Source organism: Ammospiza nelsoni, chromosome 16 (genome assembly GCF_027579445.1).
Source record: "Ammospiza nelsoni isolate bAmmNel1 chromosome 16, bAmmNel1.pri, whole genome shotgun sequence".
NCBI classification, from domain to species: Eukaryota; Metazoa; Chordata; class Aves; order Passeriformes; family Passerellidae; genus Ammospiza; species Ammospiza nelsoni.
The window spans coordinates 9,045,399-9,064,741 of record NC_080648.1 but is presented as its reverse complement, the minus strand read 5'-3'; the positions used below and the strand labels follow the sequence as shown (position 1 = coordinate 9,064,741).

Here is a 19,343-nt window from a genome sequence, read left to right as displayed (position 1 = left end):
TTCTATAAAACAAAGGTCCTGGATATTTACAGCTAAGTGACACACCCCAAGATGACAAATGTATGATGATGGCCAAACAGCACACAGTATTTAACCTTAGCTGACGTTGCAATCCATTATGAAGAAGCAGGATTCCTCCTTATAAGTTCAATTTATGAACCTTAGTTCAGGAATAACCTTTAGAAAATATCAATGTAGAACAAAAAGTAATGTAATCTAAATAAAACATTTGGTCTGTAAAGGGCTTTAAATTTTCTTTAAAGAAATGAGTACACAGAAAAAATATTATGCATTTTAGCTACAGCTATATACAACAGCACCCCTATTTTATAAATCTATCTGTAAATGAACACACATGCAGATATCTGAGTGCATAACTCAAGTTCACAAACATTCTTTCTACTAAAAAAAGCAATAGCTTTTAAAGACTCAGAACTGCATGGGATACTGTCAAATGAAGTCCTTTAATTCAGCTGCTTGTTTATTTTTTGTCACATATAGTTATTTCTAAAATATTGAATTATTAAAATTTAATAAAATTTAGTTTTTTAAAATTATACTCAACTATGTGAAAAGCACATTGTATCAAGGAATAATAGATTCTCTATGTGCCTTTATCGTTTTTAAATTATACAATTTACATACTATTTCTTTTTAAAAAAAGTTCTGAGGCAGACAATGTCCAAAACTACTCCAACAGCATCAACTGTTGTCATAAAAATTAAAATATTTCTTCTGTAAAACAAATCAAATGCCCCACAATCATGTCAGCTACTACATACTCAGTCCTACAAAATTAAAGGACCATACTGGAAAATACTCCTAGGCTGGTATCAACTTTATAAATACTGACCAAACATTAAGAGAAGTGATAAACAGGTTTTGATTTACCATTACAATTCCATGTTCATTATCTGAAGAACACACAAGAGAAGTACTTCATCAAACACCAGTTCAAATATTTTCTGAAAACATGGATGGCACCAGAGGTCTTGCCAAACCTCCCCCACAACCAGGGAAAAAATTGTTGAGACCCTCTGACAAATGCAACATAATTTTAGTGTCAAAATTGTGATAAGGAACATGAAGGATCTTGCATCCCTTGCAACTCCCAATGACATTCTCAATGGCAATCACTACTCAAATACAACAATCCATGTGGGCTATGAAAGAGAACATTACTCTTCCTTACTACCCTAATTTTTACCTTAGTCTAGCTTTGTTTTTCCTTAACAAAAGAAAGTACAAAATACCCAACCTGTAAATTCATATCTATGGTCACATGAAAAGGAGAAAGTCTGAAAAGGAAAAACAGTTGCTAAAATCCCACAAAAAAACCCATTCAAGCAAGGAGGAAGAAAGGAGGTTGGCAGAATGAGTGTTAGGGAACTTAAGTTGCAGTGGGCTTGATCTAAATACAAAGGAAACAAAACACTTTAGAGCCTATGTTTAGCCACCAGAAAAAGTTTTACAGGCTGAAAATACCTATTTTCAGGATTTGAGAACAGCAAAAAGTCAAAGCACTCAGATGACAAAATTCAATCCAGGGGCCAGCAGTACTGGGGAAGAGCTGACGTACATGGAAGAGCTGTGTGCACATGGGGAAGAGCTGATGTAACATCCAGGAGTTTTAGGAAATTACAGAACAAATCACCCCACACAGATTCACTGACTCTAGCTTAAAGCCCACAGGTTTGCTGCAAACTCTTCAGGCTGTCCCCACCTTTATAACCTCCCTATTCCAACAAACAGCTCTGACTTCAGCTTCAATCTTTTTGTCCATGATCAAATCCAATGTTGACTGTGGTAACACAGACATAAGGAAATTTAATTTAAGCTCCCTTCTATCCAGATCTCAAACTTTCAAAGCAGCTCCAGTAAAATAGTGAGCAGGAGGAAGATTAGAACCAATTCTGCAGGATTTCCCAGGAGAACAATGGCAGGTGCTGCTCTTTACCAACAACTGGTGCTGTTAAAGCCTGTTCTGGCTCAAAGACACCCCAGCACTCACACATATGCACTGCCATGTACAGTTTGTCTTCTCTACTTTATTTGAGATTTTAAGATTCTTGTGATGAACACTGTCTCCCACACCTATGGGGTTCCACCTGGTCTAGTGGAAGGTGTTCCTGCCCATGGCAGGGGCTTGGGACAAGATGAGCTTTTAGGTCCCTCCCAACACAAACCATTCTGTGATTCTGTAATTCTAAGCACTGATGGAACAAGACATGGCTCTCAAAATAAATAGGTTGTGCATATATTTTGTGTGTCATTTTCACAAACACCCACTGATGATCAAAGCACTGCCAGCCTTCCCAAAGGAGTATTTCTAAACAACTAATTAATCAAAACTGCTCTTCAATCCCCCTGCCAGCACTCCACTTCCATCACCTATAAAGCACATGGGTATGTATGTATGATGCAAAGTCCTGCTGGACTTTGCAATATATTCTTGCAAAAGACATTTAATGCAAGTTAGATGCAAAGAAACATCCCAATATCTCTTTAAATTTGAGAGAGAGATAAGGTTTATTTGAGACAAGTGACCTTTAAAGTACTGCTTGCCACTCTACTTGATCTCCCAAAATAAATCACAGCTTCTGCCTTTTGTATGGCATTTTTATTACCCAAAGTGATTGTTCTCTCTTGCAGAGCTCACCAGGCAGCAAGATACAGAGAGGATGTTTCTGTACCTACATGACAGCGGACACAGGAAGCTTTTGCTGGTTGTGGCTGGGAAGTTGCTGCAAGTGACATAAAATTGTCTTAAATATTGGTGGCTGTGACTTTTTTTCCTGAAACTTAGAAACTCTTGGTACAAGAGCATCAGTATCCTGAAAAATCTTGTGTTGGGAAACAAGGTCCACACAGCAATGTCCAACTATACCCATATCAGATGCTTTTGGATGCAGATGTTTAGATCTGCACTATCTTCTGGCTAATTACGTGCCCCAGCACCCCAGACAGGAAAACCACAAACATTCTGATAAACACTCCAGACTACTTAGTTGCTACTTTAAACCACAACAATTTCATTTTTTCACAAGAAGGGATAATCTGGAATTGTAATATGAGTGCATCTGACATGCTGGCACAGCCTGTCCCTGCCAGCACATCCTTGTGACTGACCTTTCCCAACAAAGGGATATTTAGGAACAAACCCCCCGTTGAAATGCCACACTGCAATTCAGAACTGTACCAGAAAGAAAGTTAAGAAAATAGAAGTTATCATCAGCACAGCCACCTTCACTCTGCACCCCCTCAGAGTCAGGAAAACACAGTTGGTGATTATACCAAAAAATCCTGGATCAACTAGGAATTTTTAAAGCAAACTGCAAGAGGAAAAAGGAGAGAACAAAAGACTAAATCCTTCAAAGCTCATCCTAATGGTAGCATCAGCCTGCCAGGCCACACAAACCCAGAAGCACCAGCAGCCTAGACTTGTTTTTGTTAAAGGAATTTGAAGTTTTGGAAGATGGTCCACAGGCTGATCCCATCTCATTTGTCAGGACACAGCCACAGGCAGTCACCTCAGCCAGGTAAGGGAGGAGGTGGTGGGAGAGCACATGGGAGTGTAAAAGCCAGCACTCAGTAACATTTAATAAAAAATAAGATGCACAAAATACTAAACTCTCCCCATAGCAGACTTGAAAACCTGAGGTGGAGACTCCAAAGGTCCACCAGGAATTTTGGCTTTTTCCATCCATTTCTTGGGTGCAGCCACCTAGCACCAATACAAGGGGAAGCAGCACTCCTGCTGCCAAACCAGAGAAACTCCAAAAAACTCTGCAAGCCCCAAACCTGTCCTTTCTCCTATTACATAATACAAAGTTTACTTAAAAGGAGTATTATATTTTATTATTTTTGTTTGTTTTTTTAAAGAGACATCAGGACATCTTGGTTTTATACAGAATTACTGACTTTCTAAAAGTAGTTTGGTAACAAGAGCAGAATAATGATGTGATGGTCTCTCCCTGAGACAACTGAGGTTTCCCACTGTGCTCCAGCAAGGACAGTATAAAGTTTAACAAAGGTGAGTACAAGGTTGTGTATCCACACCAAGTCTCGTGTCTGTAATTTTGAAATTAATTGGAGTGTAAGCTCTGATCCATGGCACAACTCACAGGCCAGCAGACAAGGACAGTGCGTCTGCAGTGACATTTACTTCCCACGTAAACACCATTTACTCTCAGCAGTGAAGTCACACAGAATACAAGGGAATTAAATTAAAACCTAATTTTGCTATAACAGACTTTCAAGATTGCACATGCTCTGTCCAACAGAGCAAATGACGTGACCTTTGACGAGATGGCCGCCCATCAACCCGTCTGAAAAGGACACAAAGTGATGGTCAGCCTGAGGACAACCTCCCTTCATGTTCTCCCTACAGAGGGTTTGCTAAAAATAAAGGCTATAGAAAGCCACTGCAGTGTTTAAATGGAGTGAAAGGCAACCACAGAAGTCAGAAGTTAAGTTTCGTCACAGACTGGCCAAACTGAGACATTTCTAATTCCCTTTTTTTTTTTCATGGAAAGGAATTAGTAGAACTTCTTTTGGCAGAGACCATGCTCTTCATCCTTTATTTCCACAGCAATTTACTTTAGGATTTGCTGGTCTCTCTGCCCTAAGGAAAAACCATCTCTGTGCCTTTGTGCTACAAGTTTTGAAAGTAAGTACCGGTGTTTTCTGTTACACCTTGGATAACCAAAAACCACATGCTGAAAAGGCACAGGCAATATGAATTTGCAAAATAGTCTTGACAGAGGGACATAACACCTATGAATTATCTTTTCCTGCGTGTAAAAGCTTCACCACTGTGTTTTAACCTGCAGTAAATTGTATGTTTATCTAACACATTCAAAAAGATCCCACAACAAGAACAGTGGCCAAAGGACTCATCATGAGGATAAAAACAAATAAAGGAAGCACAACTCACTGCACTCTTCTGGCCCATTCCAAATCCAAATTAATGGAAAGAAAAAGGGCAATAAAAAATCAAAAGGTTTGCCCCTCTCTTTAATCTCTTTAATACTCCTTGGTAGCAAAGTTTTTTATCAGTTTTTCTAGGAGCCCATATGGATGTTTACAACCAATCGATGCAGTCTGGACACAGCAGAAGCATCAGCCTCTGAGAGAACAGTCTGTCCTTTTCCAGGCTGTATAAGCAAATTTTCTGTCCTTGGTTTTACAGACTGTCAGTAACCTTCTACCTTATTTGCTTTTCTGAAGTTCCCTGAAATGCTGCCAGCAAGACCAATATTCAGAAACAACACAGGAGTTATTTTCCATAAAACAGCCGAGGACGAGCACAGTGCAGGCCTGGGGTGTCAGGGCACATACACAGCTGCTGGGCCACTGAAAAACCCCCAGCTCAGCCACCTCACTGTGAAAACCAGCTCTACAAGACAAACAGTCCCAATTTTAAGGCACATTTTTTGAGCATTTTGTTTATTGAGGTTTTCCATTAAGAGGTTTTCACTGTTGTAAGCTGGAACCTATTAACACACGCTCAGAGCATTAACTGTGATGACACTGGGTAACCTCTGAGCCTTAGGAACACTCCTGCTCAGCCTCCACCATACCCAAGTGCTTTAAGGACAGCAATTTTCCTTTCTCAGATGACACAGAAAGCCTGGACTGTCACAAGAAGCCAGTTTAAAAAAAAAAAAATGTTAGCCTTAACTTTTAAAAATTAAACCAAATTGCCAAATTAAAAAGACCACATAATCAAAGAGTTGAACAGGACCCCAGTCCTCTGAAACAGGACTTCTCCAGCTCTCACCTCTCCCCTTTCAGTGACCATATCCTTCCAGTCCCTTCAAACACCATTTTTTCTTTGATACCCTTGATTCAACACCTTTCATACCTCTGATATTGAACTAGTTCTTCAGAAATTCCACATTCCACCATCTTATTGACAAGTTGCTTTGATGGTCTCACTACCTGCTTGTGTTTCCACTGTCAGCTTGTTCATTTACACAAGACAACTAATTTATTTAATTCATTCTCCTTTTCCTTTCTACAACCCACTGAAAAAGGAGCAGCACAGCTCACTCCACTGACTGCAGTCTCTCACCTGCATTCCTTTCTATATCCCACTTTCTGCTCTTCTCCATCCCATTCATTCCATCTAAGAAATGAAAAAGGAACAAACCTCTTGGATGTTTTTTCTTGGCATCAGTAAATTATTTTAATCATCTCATATATCCTGCCAGTAAATCAACAAGAAACCACTAAAACCCACGACTTCTCTGAAGTTGTTCTGCAGAATTTTCAGTAATTTTTTTTCACAAGGACTTGTATAAATTAACTCTGCTTTATATTAACCTTTTACATACAAGCCACAATTCTCCTCCAGTTCAAAATACACTTAGAGCTGTGTTAATGGGAGAGGAGAAAGTTGCTTCTCTGAGATACAAAGAGAGGCCACTTAGGTGTCCACAGAGAGAACAAGATGAGCCCAGCTGAATTACCCATGCTGACATCAGTCCACAGACTTAATGCAAACAAAACCATTTCCTCCTTAAAGACCACAGATGGCTCACCAGTGGCACAAAACCAGATTTCTTCAGCTTTTAAAAAGCACCAGTGATGTCTGGGGGGTGAGGTTTTTGTTTTTAAAACCAAGTGGTGGCTCAAGCTTTTTACCCAACAGGTCCAGATAAAATCCTGTGCCCTTCAATAACACAATGCAAAAAACCTCAGTACCTATCCAACTACACAAACTTCATGACAATATTCATTTCAACATTTTAATTCACTATCTACAGTATCTACTCCTGGTTTTATCTATACTACACACATGAATCTCAAAGAAATAAGGACCAAGTTGACATCATTCGTGGCAGCCTTGCAGTGCCTCAAAAACTATTCCTGAAGCCTTCCTAAAATATCTCCAGGCTTACAAGAAGGTAGAAAAACACACATAACACATAAAAACCATCTGGAAGAATTAATAATCCCTAGAGGCTGTTTATTGCCTCTGGTAGCCAAGAGTATTTTGGTCTTTGTGGCTCCTACAGCACACAGAAATTAAAATTCTCTGAAGTATTACATTTCCTTAGTTACAATAAGGTGATATGAGGACAGAATTTCAAACTATATTCTGGTGTTGCCTTAAACCACACATGTAATGCAATTTTAATTTGGTTTTCATATGTCTAAATTATAGATTACTACTATGCCTTAACTCACGATAATGCCAAGTGTCTGACACGCAAACATCTCAGCTTTGGAGAAGAAGTGGGTCTGAAAATTCACCCACAAAAAACTGTACCAATATTGATGGGAAATCCATTATAAAGGGAATATCCAGCAAGTAAACATAACTGATGGTTGCAAAAAATGAGGATCAACTCTTCTCTGGTCCATTCACAATGTAACATATTTTTAAATGTCAAGACTTGTGGGTTTTGTTATTTTGAATATGGAACAGGAATGTCCAAAAATACTTCTTTTACTCCAAATTCTACTCTTTGTTCTCACCACTGAAAATTAATACAACAGTAAAAACTGTCTTGTATAAATAATTACAGTAGGAAAAGTGTGACAGGGACTAGTGATGCTCAGTTCTACAAGAAATCCAGAATCTCCAGCAGCCTGATATTTGGGAACTCTCATCCTCAGCCAGTACAGCAGGGCACATAAAATTCCACACCTACATCGACCTTCATCCACTAAATAATTTATCAGCTGCTAGCTGCACGGATTGGTAAAATCCAGCAGGGTGACAATCCCTCTTTACACATCCTCATGCTGCCACAGCCCCACGTCACAGCAGGGACACACAGGTGACAATCAGCTCTGGGATGCACCGAGCAGGCTCCGAGGACACAGGAGCACAGTGAGCACACACTGACCCTGTCAGCACCACCTCTGAGCCAGGAGCTGGGTAAGGAGACCCTTGGATATTGTACATGCAAAAAAACCAAAGCAGCAGCAGTCTTCCATTGCTGCTTCCACGTTTTCTTTCTGTATTCATCAAGAAATGCATTCATGGAAACAAGAGGGGCAAAAGAGGGTGGTGCTGACCTAGACTGTAGCTGTAAGGAGAATTCTAACAAAGGAGGTTTAAAACAAAGTCTAGGAGGAAATAAATGAACAGATAGGTTTTTATTTGTATATTAAGATCTAATTTCCCACAAAAACAATACTTCAGGAAAAGGCTTTTTCTGTTGAAGAGTAGCACAATGTATACTTGCACTTTAACATATTATACACCAGAGTATAAGAAAATCCAAGTTTTCTGGAGTAAATGGCCACATAGCTCATACTAAACTGTTTTTATCCTAAATGCATTTTTTTGCCTGATAGTTTAAGAAGTTTTACAAAAAGTATCCTGCTAGTGGTTACAGAAAACAGATTTAACACTTGTATCAAAGTGTAAGAAAAACTATCATTTGTCAGTCCAAGTCCTCAATCTCCAAGTGCCCAGGGATCACAGGACTGAGGAACCAAGAGGCTGTGCCCCCACAAAAAACATGGAGAATCAAAGACATCCTTCTGAGCAGTGGGTGAAGGGCAAAAGGATCAGAAAATACAGGGTAGGAGAGACCATGAATACTCTGAGGAGCTGACTGAAACTCCAAACATTCCAAAGAGGGCTAAACCAAGCAATGCAAAGCTCCCAGGAGGGAAGAGAACCATGAGGAGCAGGAGAGGAGCTCAGAGAGCAACCACAGCAAGGGATGACAGCTCTGTGATGCTGAAAGCTGGGCTGGAGCTACAGGCACAGAGACTGGTGGGAAAGGCAGGACCAAGGGGAAGAGAAAGACCTTATCAAAACTGACTGAAAAAAAATGGAACAAAGGATCAGTTACTCTATTTGCTCTGAAAGCATTTAAAATTCATACTACTGGGGCTACTTTCCATGTAAACACGTCAGCAAAGATAAGGATGACATCGAATCAAATCAAAGACACACTATCAAAGCTCTGTTTTTCTTCTGAGGAACTAAAATGAAATCTTTAATTGCATGAAGGTTCCAACTCAAGATCCTGGAGATCAAACTGATGCCCTATGGAATCAGAAGATGAGATTACACTCATTTTAGTTATGAATAACCAAAAATTGTATCACATCCCTCTGAGAGGACACCAGAAATAGGAATGGGACTGAAAAATTACTCCAAGTCTCCTGCTCTAACCCAAACACAAATTTTTACAGAGCAAATGTATCATTATCATGCTCCACATTATTAGATTTATATCTAAACAGCAGAAAGAGAAGAGCACAGAAGCCCAGAGAAAATAAATTACCATCTACTGCCATAAGATAAGTTTCACATGCACCTGGGATCTTGAATTAAACTATTTTGCTTCAGGAAAAAAAATTTAAAAGTTTAAATGTTAATTCAAAAACTCTTATTTTCTATAAAAAGTACATTATCTCAAAAAGCATCCATTTTAAATAGCCTCTATAGAAATGTTATCCAATCACTCCATACCCACCCCATCAGACTCTCATGCTTCACACAGTAACTGTGGGTACATTCCAGGCTTGGAAAATTCTTAAAATGTGCATAAAATTTCTATTACAGAAGAACCCTCTACATCTAAATTGTTACATTTAGAGCTCTCCTTCATAATGACTTCACAGCACAGTTACAGCTAAGAGTCCAATACCACAAAGGGCATCACAGACAACTGAACAGGGAAAGTTATGATCAGAATTACAAAGACAACCAAAATCTTGCTGAGATTGTGAATTATTTGTGAATTATTACTTGTGAATTCTTTTCCTCTTTGAAATACTGCACTGGCATCACAGTTTTGTTTAATGTAAGCTGAATGTCTCTTGTCCTTGCCAACAGAACCAGCCTGTGGAGACAGATCTCCACCAACGTGATGCGAAGTCCTCCATCTTCCTCATCCTCTTGCAGAGCCACAGTGGCTCGACAGCAGGCACAGCTTTGATCCCTGCTCACCACACTCCTCACTGCTTATCATCCTGCCCACGTTTCCAGTGCCTGCATCTGTTTATCCCATCTTCCCCAGTCTGGCAGTCCAGCAGGGGCAGGGTCCCCAGGGTAGAGACCATCCCTCACAAGGGCAGCTCTGCCCTGCTGCTGGCTCCTCCAGATGCACACAGCCATCATCTCCTCCTCCAAGGAGAGGGTGATGGCTCTCAGACACGTTTCCAGTTCTCAGCAGCCCTCAGAAATACGCTGACCTCCACAAGGAGCTGCCTGAAAGGGCACTGCAGATACACATTCACTGTTCTCCCCTTCTGTTCATCCTCCTTTTACAGCTCTGGATGCAGGGAAGTGGAATGCATTGATTGCTTCACACAAGTCTGCTCTGCACCTTGCTTTGGGAAACCAAAAGCCATGGAGCCTCTGGGGGATAAGGGTGAGAGCAGCACTACCAGTGTGTGCTATGGACACTGGCGTGGACAGCAGAGACACCTGGCACTGGGGAATGCCTTCAGGTGTCCACAGAGCTCCTAACCTGGCTCCTGCTCCTCCTCAGCCACTCCAATTAACCTCCCTAGGCTAAGGCTAACCTTCAGAAGTGTTCTACCCTCACAAAAGCCTACCTTTATGATTAGTCATAAGAAATATGACTTCATCTTGCTCTGATTCAATCCATGGATCATCACAGTGTCACATCCAGAACAGCTGTAATTACAACTGAGTCAACAGCCCATTTTCAGACTACTGTCCTCTACCAGTTTAAAAGCAGCTGATTAAAACAATTCTGGCACAGATCTACATAAATCTAAGTTCTAGTTTCAAAACACAAAATACTTGACATTTTCAAGTTAAACTTGAAGCTTACATATTTAACTTACATATTTAAAATTCTGACAGGACTTATTTTGCTGTATTATGTATTATTATAAAACACTTGTCATAGAAACAGATTTTTAGTACAAAGCTCAGCTAAAACCAAAATGGCACAAACTCAGATCTGATTCAGCACATCAGTTTGTTTAATCCTATGCACACTTCTCAGTTATCAAACAACATGAACAGATCCTGTCAAAATTTTGGGGGGGGGTGTAGAAGTTTTAGATGGGTTGTGGGTTTTTTCAGAAAGGAATAAAACTGCTTTACCTTTATGGCTTTAAAGGTAAAGAGCTGTTAGCTATGGACTGCAATGCAAAATCAGTTAATGGGTTCCCTAAGCCATTAGAAGAAAAAAACAAACTTTCCCCTTCCTAACATTTTATACCATCTCATTTATCAATAGTAACTGAGTGAACAAATGGCTTGGCTGGCAGAGCAGCAATCCACTGGATAATGTCCACAGAGCTGACACAGGGGTCAAAAAACTTTTATTTTTTATGTTATTATTTTACCCTTATGAAGCCCTTATTTGAGCACAGGCTTTTTTGTGGTTTCTCCCTTCAGCCCAAGCTCTGCGGAGAGTGCAATCCCAGCTGAAGAACCAAGGTGACTAAAGCATTCCCAGTCTTTAAGCAGTACTACAACATTCAAACCTTCTTAATAAGGGCAGCGCAGGTAAGTCAAGCTTAAGTAAACTCAGCCTTTCATAATTAATGTCTGCAGAGTAGGAAGGGAAGAAAGACTCTCCATGTACACTGGGGCATGGACCACAACACAAACAGGGCAGGGTTTGCCAGCAGCAGGAACTGCAAGGTGAGGAGCCACAATTACCTGTGTGAGCACACAGAGCCACTCTCCAGGACCACGAGTACCTGCAGCTGCACTTGACTGCTGCTGGGGGAATTCAGCACATGTGAAACCCCAAAATGCAGCCACGCACCCACCCACGCAGCTCCACGCTGGGTTTGGCACCCACTCAGGGAAACCCACAGCCCAGAGCTTGCACCCCCCTATTCACCACGAGCTTCCCTTTACATCACACCAGACACAAAAACCAAACAGGGAAAATCAGCCAGGACAGGGAACCCACACCCCCAGCTGGCTTCTCCTCCCTGTGCCTGTGCACACCATCATGTCATTGAGACTCTGAACTTCCTGGGACCAAAGTCAAGAGCATCTCCTGCTCCAAAGTCAATGCTGCATCTCACACTGCCATGAGCACAAGGCTTTTGCCCACTGCCTCCAAACACCAGAAAGTTGCACAGTCTTTTTTTATCCAGTAAATACAAAATTATAATAAAGGAATAATAATGAATATCTGCCTGGCCCTAGATTTATAAGGCAATTCCTGTGTCTTAGATGACTACTTCTTGGTAGTAGCCCCAATAAAATACCAGAAACTCAGCTAATTTTCTGACTGAGCATACCAAACAGTAACAGTCTCATAAATATTGTATTTTTAATTTCTTTAAAGGCTTTTATCTCAAGGTGGGTTTGCTCGAACGTTCTAGCTTTCATTATGCCATTTAAAAGAAACACCCTTCCCTCCCAAGTTTCACAGAAATACTGCATTCTCAGACACAAAAAATAATTGGAGTCCTTTAAAGCTAATTGTAATTACATAGTTCAGCTAAATAATTAACCAATTCCATGCTGCTGCACAAAGGAAACAACCAGTACAGCTCCACACAGCTTGAAAATTAAAACATCACTGGGTTTGGATACTAGTAATCCCAAGTTAGCAAAATATGCCAGCAGTTATAAAAATGTTACACTACAATAATATTTATAGGCTTCATATACACTTCATATTTATAGGCTAAAAACCAAGCTTAACACATTTCATAAGCAAATGGCATTATTTTTATACTTGCTGGTAATTTTTAAGCTATCGGTATATAAAACAATTCCATGATTTCTAGGTCCCCCCTTCCTGTTAAGAAATGATTCTACAGAAACAGTTCATGCATAGCCAGGATTCCAGTACCTTCAACCCAGCATGCTGCTGGGATGAGAAGGGAACATTCAGATAGCACCAGGGCTGTCAATACATGTCACAGAAATGCAGCACAGACAAAATCTTACTTACTTTGGAGGCCCAGGGCTGTAGGCAGTTGGCATAACATCGAACAAGAAAAGCCATTTCTGAGGCTGGGGGAAAAAAGTTTCCTTTCTCAAATAAAAGCCACAGGGGGAAAAAATGAGAAAAATCCCTTCTGCTTTCTCTTTAAAAATCATAAAGCAGCAATGTACATATATGCAACTTCTCAGGCTTGGATTTCACACTGAATTCGATTACAGCTTCCACTAGATCTGAGGAGTTTTCAGTATTGCAGGGAGTTAGCAGCAGCAGCAGCAGCAATTCCTATAAAAATGTTCCAGTTTTAACAAGCACATAAATTCAAATCAAAATGTTTCCTAGGTTCTCAAATACAAATATCCATACGTTCCTCCAGGCAAGAGGCATGCACCCAAAAAGTGCTGCTTAAATTGAATTAATTCAGAAATGGATTAGAACTGCAGGTTAAAGCAACAATACATTAAAAAGCAAGGTATGAATTCTTCCAATTTCTTTTTTTCTCTTCTAAAATGCATTTACAAGTGGCTTATCTTCGGGTCCACTTTTCAGAAACTTCATCCTAATACTGTAGATGAAATTTTGCAAAGGTTCTTCAGCATCTTAGGCGATCCAGGAATCCCACACCCTGGGATATTAAAGTTTCTTCTTTATACTCGTGTCCATCATAAACGCAGGAATTGAATTCGCATCCGTACTGTAGCTCCAGGATATATGCTCTAACAGGTTTGCACTGTGGAATGTATTAAAAGCCTTTGCAATACAAACCCTTTTCTCTTTTGCACCCCCCCTCCTTCTTTTTTTTTTTTTTTAAATGCCGTTTACAACTCTGCAGTGTCGCTTGGTATTCTAATGCATCAGTCAGATAGCACGGCTAATCCACGCCTAGCTTTTCCAATTAAAACATTTCTGTAATGCCAAACAAAACAGGACGTCCATAGCTACAGCAAGGCTGACTGCTGGAGTCCTAATTCCTACTATCTTTGCTTGCTTCTCAGCAGCTCCCTCAGGAGAAGCTCCCATCGATTGGATGCTCCGCAGCAAGATGAAATATCTAATAAGGAGGAAAGAGAGTGGGAGGGGAACGGAGCTAAAAGGATGACATCACCTGTATAGAAAGCCTTTAGAAACTGCATTAGATCAATTGGCTACTGGATCTGCAGATGCAGCCAACAGAGCATCTTTATTGACCTAATATAAACACACATATCAGTACAACTGCTCAAACACCCTGCTGCATATCAGCTTTTAAATCTTTTTATATCTATTCAGGGATGTGCTGGAACTCTGATTAATCTCCTTTTTCTGAATAATTTTTTTTTAATTAATCACATGTATCTACTAACATTTTCAGCAGCATTTAGGTGGATTATTTTTCATCTCTGCATTCAAATTTTTTAAAAAGTAAAATAAATATCTGCAGCCATTCACATGCACACAGACACATGCATCATCAGCTCACAATAAAAAAATTATGCTTTTTATGTATGTGTTACTCTAGAGACTCTCTAACACTTTTATCTCATCGTACACAATACAGAGATTTGATCCAGAATGAGAAGTAAATTTCTTATTAAAAAGTGATGTTTATAATTCTCATGGTTTTAATGGTTTTGGAACACTTTTTAAAAGTTTTGGAGGGTGGGGTTTTTTTTCCCTGTTCAATCAAGACCAGTTCTGTCTCCAACCCAATTCCCCTTAATTCTGCAGTCATCAATTTAGTTCTGTAATCTCTTTTTGCAACTAAAAACTGATATATTTGAAAGCAGCTTAAAGTCTTGGCTAGCAGCCCATCTCTCCAGTATGCTGGAGAGATGCTCCAAGGAGGGATCTCAGGGATGCCACACCTTTGAGCCAGGTCTGCCGTGATGCTTTCGGTTCCTAGAAGGCAAATGACTTCTGCTACTGCGCACGGGAGGGGAGGAGGGAGGAGACAGGCAAGGGGACAGAGGGTGCTGGTTCTGTTAAAGCCATTATTTTGGTCTCTGGATGATTTTCTTCGTCTGCAAGAAGGGGCACTCACTGTTAGTGCTTTCTTCTTTTTGGAAAGAATTTTTGTCGCCACATCAGACTTGAGGGTAATTCTCCAAATCAAAACTAGCCCATGACGGCTGTACCTCCTGTGCACAAATGGAGCTGCCAAGGGGGGCCTGCTGGTAGTGAGGGCCAAAAATGCCTTTTTTGTCTTGTCTGCTTGGTTATTTTTGAATATTGAGTCAGGCAGTTTGAGCACTCCAGAGAAAGCTCTTTTTCATCCACTGTGCCAAGGGACACACAGAAGGAGATTCTCAATCTTTGAAGCCAAGTTGTACCAACAGGGCACCACTCTCCATCTCACACCAATAGCTCCTAAGCAGTCATCCAGGAGCTGAATTCTTCCCAGTATATGACCCAAATTACCACAGAAACATAAAACATCTGGAGTCAAAAGAGACATACAAGGATCACCAAGTCCAACACTTAGGATAGGAGTTGCACCTTAACCCAGAAAGACCTTCCAAAACTATCCTAAAAGGGAAAAACTAGCATCAATGTCTGAATTTACTCAACCTCTTATCAAACAACAAAAATAATAAATGCAACCAGGGTCCATAAATATTACTGGGTTTAACTTGTATTTAAACATAAAGGACAATCTGAACTTCAATCCTGCGCCTGCAAAATTTGCAAACACAAAGTCTATTTGATTTCTGAAAGCTGAAAGCATTCTAACTACTTTAGATTTTTACAAAGCACTACACAGCTACACAAATAGCTGTTTCTTTTACTGCTTTTTCAATACTAAACAATAGACTGGATATGTGAGCTTCATCTTACACACTACTGTATTGCCTCTTTTCTAATAATTCATAAAATTGTATTTAGAAGCATCTTAAATGTCTCTAATGCTACAGTGATAAATCCCCAGCAGCAATGAACACCCAAACACTTCCATGTGGTGTTTCCTGCATTATGGCTAGCATAATCACAATTTATATCAAGGAGAAAAGAACCCATGCAGCTGAAAGAACCCTCTCCCTGCCTGCCTGCCCCTGATAGCTCTCCGGGCAGATCTCCACCTCCCAGATCCATCCTGCTGCATTGTGCTGCAAACCCGATCCAGCGCAGATTTTGGCGCAGATGCCGTATTTTACAACTACTGTAAACACCAGCTCAATAATGGGAACGAAATTCTATTTCCTCCTGGTTTTGCCTTTAAGTGCAGATGACATCATCCCTGTGGCCGCGCCGCCAATGAGCGCGGCGGCTGCTGCGGGGGTCCCGGGGGGCTGCAGCCCACGCTGCGCAGCCCTGCCCACCCAGCCCCGCGTGGGGGGAAAACCTGACCTACTTCCACAGCCCGGCTTTTGGGGCATCCCCCCACCCCCTTCTGCTTCCATTCATTTATTTATTTATTTTAACACATGCCTCTCTCTCTGCAGCCCCAGCTCCCTGCAGCATGGGGATGTAAGTTTCTTATAAATAGTCTGGTTTAATGACAAATCTCAAAACTAGAGCAACTCTGAGATGGAAAAAAAAAATCTGATACAAAGGCTTGGTAGTGATCACAACTGAAATACCTGAGAAGAGCTGCAGCATTGAGCAGAATCACAAACAGAAAATCACCAGTCACATTTTAAGCCAGAATCCAAGTTTTAAGAAGATCACAAGGAAAAAACAGTATACAATCTCCGTAGTAAAGGGAGTCTTTGTTCCTTAACACTGATTTATTTCCATGCTGAAATACCACTCCATAGATTTCTCTGCATCATTCTCTTTATCCTCCCATAATGCTACCTGAATCCTCCAGACTGTTAACCAAATCTGCACATTCTAATTGTCTAACAAGAGTAAGTCACTGAAAAATGAGATGTTTTTAAAAGGACAGCAAAGCCTTTCATAATTTAAATGCACATTCAGCCAGGCAGGATTAGAGTCTTCCCTTATTTAAGGACACCACAAATGCAAGCCCTGCACAGGCGGGAAGCACCAGCAGCTGCTGGCAGAGGTACCCCACAAGCAGCAGGACTTTTTCCTGATCAATCAGAGGAAGAAAAGCCCATTGTGCAATTCCAGCAGGGAGGACGGGGACGGTCTCAAAGCCATCACGGCCCTGGCTGACGAGGCAGGAGCTGCCGGCCGAGGGGCCTGGGGCTCCGAGCTGTGCTTCAGGACTGCTGTCCCTTTGTCCTCAGAGGCAGGCGGCCGCTGGCACACTGTCCCTGGCACACAGCTTCCCACAGCGCTCAGACATGAGCGGGCACCTCCAATGCCCCCCCATTACAGAGCAGCAGCTCTGGTCTCACCCTGACTCCAAGCCCATGGTGGGGGCTGGGGAAGGCGGCCACTGCTCACAAGGCAATCTGTCACTGCACACACTCGGGCAAAGATGTTTCGGGCTAAAATCATTCATTTTAATAGAGTTTTCCGAGTGGAAATTGCCAAACATAGCAGCATTATGCAGAAATATTCTAGCATTAAGGGCACCTGCATCAAGAGGTTATTTCCATAGATCTGAGTACTTTACATCTTTCTGGACAGACAGGCAATGGGGAGTGAGGGGCAGAAGGCAGAGCCTGCTGCAGACCCTGCCATGCTGGCACAGCTCACTGGATTCAGTGTCACTGCCATGCTGCTCAGAGGCTCTCCCCACCTCTGAACTTAAACACCAAAAACAACTCATTGTATTGTCGTGGCATGGTGGCTTCTCAGGAAAAAAGGAAAAAACATACAACCTCCACCCTGTTCCTGGCTCTTTAGGCAGGGGAGGCAGGGAAAGCAGCACCACAAGCTCCTGTTCCCCTTCAGGGTGACATTCTGTGGTGCCATCACATCCTTACACATGTCACTTTCCACGGCAGCACTCGCTGAAAGGCTGTAGAAAAATCCTACCCCAAGATCTGTAGGACTCATAAGTAGTATGAAAACATGATCCATCCTAAGGGAAGGAGCGAGGGAGAGCAGGGGGAGAGCGGGAGGGGGAGGGCAGAGACTGTCATCATTCCTTAAGTGATGTAAGCTTCTAAATATAGCACCAGCAACACAGGAGGAACAATAAAAAGGCACCATGGATTGAATTTCTCCACTGCTTTCACACTACCCCAACTCTTTTTTCTGCAGCTGCCGTGTTAAGCAGGGAAAGGTCATCTTCTATTTAAAATGATTCAGATTTATATGGTTTATAATAGGTTTATAAATTACAGCTCTCTGCTGCAGCTCTGTCTCGCTCGCACACTCTGCAGAGCCGGGCAGAGCATGATCCGCATCACAAGCAGGGCTGCCGGCGCTGCTGGGGAAGGGGGAAGCCCCCTTTGCTATGGACTCACACAAATAAAGTTCCTTTCAGCGGTTTGAACTGACATGATTCATGCCACGCTCCTCCCTTCCTGCCTAACATCTCATTTTGGCAAAGGGTGGGGAAGTCTGGGAAGGTCTGCAACCCAAAAATCCCTGGTGGTGAAAAGGTGTGGATACCATCCCCAAAAAGGTCAGTCTGGGGGACTGAATCCCCTCAGAGACACAGAAAGGACAAAATAGCTAACATCCCACAGCAAAATCTCCCAAACACATTTAGGATTTTGCTCACTAAACATAACCTCAATCTAGTCTCAAATCTAGATTTTTGGGAGACAATACTTCCCAAACCTAACATGGACCTGGCTGTGATTTCCTCAGTTGACAGTGACCTGGGAAGCCAGGTGGAGGTCTCCCATTTGCAAAGCCCATAAAGGTGCATATATATTTTTCTCATTCTCATCAGAAGTTGATACAAAAACCCATACAAAATACCACTTTTTATTCCCTCAGTTATTCAAAACAGCATCTCAGGTTAAACCAAGTAGATTAAGCCTATTTAAAACATAAGGTACTACCACACCTTTCACAAGAAAAAGGCTTCTGATTAAATGACCTTGAGAATAATGCATTAAGTCCACAGATGAGGTTAGAAAAATCATGAAAATGCCACTTTCAGTATTTCTTTTGTCTTTTTGCTTGAGGCTTAACACTAAACTGGAAGCCTGCAAGTGGGAAGAGGGGAGGGATTTGACTCCTCCTAGCAAAATTTCTCTCCTAAGCAAGGGTAACTTTGAACAATCCGCTTTCATTTATTAGTGGTCAGTGCCTCCAGTTTGAAGAATGAAGGAGTCCCACCCTGACAGACCTGCCTGTGCCCAGGCACAGCTTCATGCTAACAGCTCAGCCAGCCCTGGACCCAGGCTGGGACCAGGCTCAGCACTGAGTTCTGTAACAGGGTGAACAGGGAATAACGGGCAGGGTACCAGGCACTCAGGGTCTGCACATCCTGAGATCTGGATGCCACACCAGCCATGCTGGGGAAGCACAGCACAGATCCTACAGCAGCTCTGCAGAGCTTCTGTCATCAGATGGAGCACCACAGTACAGCAACTTCTAAACTTTCTTATTTTCTAGTAAAATCCAGCTTTTATCACCTTTAAAAATGCGAAGCTGAGTATGCTTAAAGAAAGTTTTCCCCAG

At 41.6% G+C, this 19,343-nt stretch overlaps 1 protein-coding gene across 3 annotated transcripts in view; it reads right to left on the bottom strand.

Annotated features, from left to right (window-relative positions):
- Nucleotides 1-19,343, bottom strand: part of RAPGEF6 (Rap guanine nucleotide exchange factor 6) — a 122,251-nt gene that overhangs the window by 47,741 nt on the left and 55,167 nt on the right. The gene's annotated exons all lie outside the window — the stretch shown is intronic.